Source organism: Corythoichthys intestinalis, chromosome 2 (genome assembly GCF_030265065.1).
Source record: "Corythoichthys intestinalis isolate RoL2023-P3 chromosome 2, ASM3026506v1, whole genome shotgun sequence".
Classification (NCBI taxonomy): Eukaryota; Metazoa; Chordata; class Actinopteri; order Syngnathiformes; family Syngnathidae; genus Corythoichthys; species Corythoichthys intestinalis.
The window spans coordinates 76,171,007-76,175,777 of NC_080396.1; the positions used below are offsets into that span (position 1 = coordinate 76,171,007).

Sequence of the window (4,771 nt, forward strand, 5' to 3'; positions counted from 1 at the left end):
GCTCACGTGTCAAACTTTTGTCGAGTGGAGATTCCTTTTTGACTACGACGCAGTTCCTGCTGTTGTCGTGCAGGTGAGTAAATTTCTAAAGTATTTTCTTTTTATAGTGCCTTTTGACCACTAACCTCTGTAAGCAATTACATATACACGAAATACTTAATTGGAATATTGTTGATATTGCAAGACAAAAGCGTAATGAAGTTAACGTCTCATGATAAGGAGTAAACACGTGCTTCCTTGCTTCTACTGTTGTCGTTGGAAGGGAGTAATATTTCTAAAGTATATTCATTGTATAGTGCCTTTTGTCCGCTAACCTCTGTAAGCAAATACATATATACGAAAGACTGAATTGGAATATTGATGATATTGCAAGATAAAAGCGTAATGAAGTTAACGTCGAATGATAAGCAGTAAACATGTGGGTCGCCAAGGTTTTAATGGCGATTCGGTTATTGTTCAAGAGAGATTTTTTTACATTATAGCGGGTTAACAGCGTACGGAAGTTAGCATTGTATGATACAAGCATTAAACATTTGGGTCACCTGGGTTTTAATGGAGTTTCGTGCTTGAAATCATACAGAAATTAACCATATCTACAAATGGCTAGTGACCCAATTATGCCATTATATTTTGAGAAAGCTAAGTCCTATATATATAAAAAAATTTCAAAAAAGCTTAACTGCTAATCATTGTTTTCGGGAGTGTATGTATAAAGTATTTGGAAGTCATTTTTCAAAGTTGTCTTTCTGTGCATGTGCTTTACAGTTGGTGTACAACATGGAGAAGAGGTTCCAGGAGATTTTCAATTTTATGTCTATGGGTGAATTCCCTAATTTATAGTGAATCTCAGAAATGTGTTTTAAGAAGATATATGCAGAAGCTCAAACTGAAGGGTGAGTAGGCAAAGTATTTGTGATGTTGCTGTTATTTATAATTATTTATATATATATATGTATATGTGTGTGTGTATACAGCTATATAATTGTTATTTGTGTGTATTTGTGTTTATATGTGATCCAGTCCCGAACAGAAGCACGATCACTGTTTAATGAAGTACACTCTGCTTCAATTGGTGCACACACAGGCACTGTTAAAACCAGATCCTTAATGTACTCCAGAAATTATTGGGATGGCATGACAGTGGACATTGACTGATGGGTATGTGATGGTTTATTTCTGCATTTTGTCACTAACTAATTTTGGTCAGCTATTTCAGATCTTATTAACCCGACCCGTTTCTCATGACGATTTGTTTTAAGGTCTCTGAATGCGACGGATGTCAGAGGACTGGTAACTCTTTGGCTGTGTGTGACACAGCCATTACAAAGTATTAAGGTATATTTTTATAGTGACCGTGTGTAATCAAATAAAGAAATGTATTTCTGGTTTTTATTACATGCGTGAAAAATTGGAAACAGCTTTGTCTAATGTCATGCATGTATTTAATATTTGGACATGCGTGAAAATTAGGTTTTTATGTGTTCCCTTCATATCAAGGTGGGAGCCATCTACCCAGATTAAGTTAAAAACTTCAAAGATAAACCATGGTGCTCTTCAGATTGTGTAGGAATAGCTGTAAGAGATATGTTCAATATTGGATTTGCCTTTCACAGGTGTCTGCTGTTTGGGAGTTGGTTGGGATAGACCTGACTGGGCCGCTCCCAAAAACCAAGGATGGCTTTCAGTACATTCTTACTGCCACCGATTATTTTTCCAAGTGGGTTGAGGCCTTTCCTTTAAAAACCAAAACACCATCAGAAGTGGCATAACGGACCTGCTCAATTGTTTATAGACACAGATGCCCCCAAAGAATCCTGTCCGACCAAGGAAGAGAATTTGTCAATTAGGTATCTGAATGCATTAAATTATTTTCACAGTGGGATTTTGGCATTGTTGTTTTCCCCCTTTTTTATTTATTTATTTATTTATTTTTTAAAATTGGATTTATTTACAATGTATCAATTTTTCAGCTCAACGATAACCTTTGTGCCCTCCTGTGCATTGAAAGGAGTGTTACAGCTGCATATCATCCTCAGACGAATGGGCTGGATGAGAGGACAAGTAGCAACATAAAACGGCAAGTTTTTTTTTTTTTTGGTGTTCTAAAATGTATATCTAATTGTACCCTTCTACTTCGTACAGCTCTTACAAAATTGGTGAACGACCGACAGGATTTGTTTGGTGGTTTGGCCTATTCAGTAGATAATTTTGACCGGATGGTCATCTGGTCAAGTGCCGTAAATAATTACTTTTTTTGATTTAACAATGTTGTGTTTTCAGTTAAATTACTGTGGGTTGCAGAGGACCAAGGCAAGGTGGAGGCTGTCGTTGGACCGTATAAATTATATGACACGTCTTTTCATACGCTAAAAGGCAACAGCTGGCTGTCTGATGAAGTCAGTGGGAGCAATAAGTATTTAGCAAATAACAAAGATTCTTGCCTTTTGCCAATTTTTATTTTGTTTTGCTATGCAAGTAATTGATGCATACATGCATATCCTCATTGAAAGGCAGCAGGCAAGTGCTGGATATAGTTTTTCTCAATGCATTTATTTTTTGCCGGAGTATAGTTGTAATGTTGTTACCCCTTTTTTTAACAGGAGCCCATTCACCAACTCTGCTGTGGTAGCTGGGAGTCTGCTTTTGGGAAAATTTCAGCCTGTTAGAAAGGTAATCTATTTCATGCCAATATTTAGCTATATTACTTTAACGCCAGTAACCCAAAATAACAATAATTTGGTATTGTATGTTCTTCAGAGGAAATTCCCTGTTGAAAAAAAGTGGATTTGTCCTGTCCTGTCCTGTATGCGCTCATTGGATTTTAGTGGTTAGTGGGTTTCTTATATTTTCTTAAGACCTACCGATTCTGGAATGTATTATATATAGCTATTAATTTAGCTGATGCCATACAGAAGTTAAATTTCATTAGTAAGTTAACTACATAAATCTGTCATTGTGCAGAATTACACAAAGGAACTAACCTTTTATAGATTGTCCACATTTCTGAGAGAACACTGGTGATCATCGATCCCTTGAGTAACGAGGACAAATATGAGCAAAATCTTGCGGAATTGGAGGTAACCGCTTCAGAAAGTTTAAATTCCTAGTATTATGTTAATATGGAAGTTAAAAGTTCAATGTTCATGTTCATTGTTTTGCTTATAAAAAAATAATTAGGAACTTCTTGAGGTTGGCGGGCCGTGAGTTCCAAATAGAAACTTGGACTACCAAAACTGTGACCCATAACAAGCAGCAGAACAACAGTAGCTGTGGTGTTTTCACATTAAAGGTAATGATTTTAAGATTTCGGAGTCTCTGCAATAAAACTTTGCTGCTGTTGTTGTTTAGCACTGATATGTAACAGAATGCCTAAAATGCCATTTCAGTTTGCGGAAGAGTATATGGCCAATGGAGATCTCAGGCACAACCAGACCCACCTTCCCGAAGTTCTGAAGGCTCGAGGAGATATAGCCTGTGCCCTCCTACAGGCGGGGGGTCTGAAATGTCTATTTAAATTAAAAAAAAAATGTCTGAAACTTACTTGGTCTCCTCACCTCTCCTCACCAACTCCTGATTGCTCTCAGTGACACTATTTACTTTCAAAGGCATCCAAAGAACAGATCTGAGGATTTGCTGCTGCGCTTTATCCTCTCCTGCCATCATTGATCACTTATTAGGTTTGTCACGATAAAAAGTGTTTAAAAAGGTAGTAAAATTCATGTGGCAGGTCTTAACCCCTTAATGCCTGCAATATGAAGCAATTGTCAGAGAATCACAAAATGTGAAAAATAAGGTCTTAAACCTTTTTTTCCAAATTTGTAAAGAAAAATGTGTAATAAGCGCTCTAATATCTTTTCCTTGAGTTCTAAATTCTGAATTTGTCTCAAAATCATGAAATCCTAAGTGTATCAAATGTGATACATTTGGCAAGAAAGGGTTAAGCTCTGTTGCTCCAAGTCTTTCAAAAAATATATTTTTTATATCCGTAATAGACTACCATCCTTTAAATAGTACTGTCACTGTAGGTAGCATTTTTAACAGGCTTATAATGTCTATTGTTTTTCCTTTTAAAATGGTCTTTAATAGGTTTAAGCATAGACATCACAATCATACATTAAGAAGTCTGGTTTAAGTCTGAATTTTCCCCAGTATGACTTTCAAGTAGGCTTGAAATGGAGAAAGTAGTCTTAAAAAGACTTATTTAGCGGACAAAAAGCCTGTTAAAAATGTGCCACATATAGTACAGTATTAGACATCTAATCTTGCTCTCATCATCCCTCTGCTGAGCGGTTCAATGAGTTTTTCACTAGTTGACATCCAACCCATTTGAAGTGCATGGGAGGTCCTCCCACTCAAAATGGATGGGACGTCTTCAGCTGTCAATGACAGAGAAAGGCAAAACCGTTAAACGACGTAAGCCTATTAAAAATGCTAATCGTAGTAAAATATTACGTGTGACTTGATAAGCCTGCTAAAATATGCTAATTATAATCTTTAATATTAGTGCTTCGACAGTCAGTGGCAGGACCTAACTAAACGTATGCTACACGTATGCTACATTTGTTCGACGGGACACCTTGCATCGATCGTTCCCGCGGTCGAGTTGAGGAGCTGTCAAAAACGGGGCTCTTACTTCGACAAAGGCTCCCCATTTGTCACTTGTCAGTACACCGGACTTGAAGGCACACAGCAGTGACGTAACGAAACAGCCCGGCACTTGTGATTGGCTGTTTAAGAAGAAGGCGTCTGATTGGCTGAAGACGGGCTCCAG

The 4,771-nt window shown here is 37.2% G+C and overlaps 2 long non-coding RNA genes across 2 annotated transcripts; both read left to right on the forward strand.

Moving 5' to 3' along the window:
• The first annotated feature begins 1,617 nt into the window (after positions 1 to 1,617).
• On the forward strand, positions 1,618 to 2,341 carry LOC130912172 (uncharacterized). The gene is made up of 3 exons (XR_009062562.1): positions 1,618 to 1,717; positions 1,793 to 1,847; positions 1,971 to 2,341. It is a non-coding gene; the product is annotated as an uncharacterized LOC130912172 (long non-coding RNA).
• A 288-nt stretch (positions 2,342 to 2,629) lies between these two features.
• LOC130912171 (uncharacterized) lies at positions 2,630 to 3,524 on the forward strand. Its single transcript, XR_009062561.1, has 4 exons — positions 2,630 to 2,670; positions 2,758 to 3,077; positions 3,178 to 3,289; positions 3,387 to 3,524. It is a non-coding gene; the product is annotated as an uncharacterized LOC130912171 (long non-coding RNA).
• The last annotated feature ends 1,247 nt before the right edge of the window (positions 3,525 to 4,771 follow it).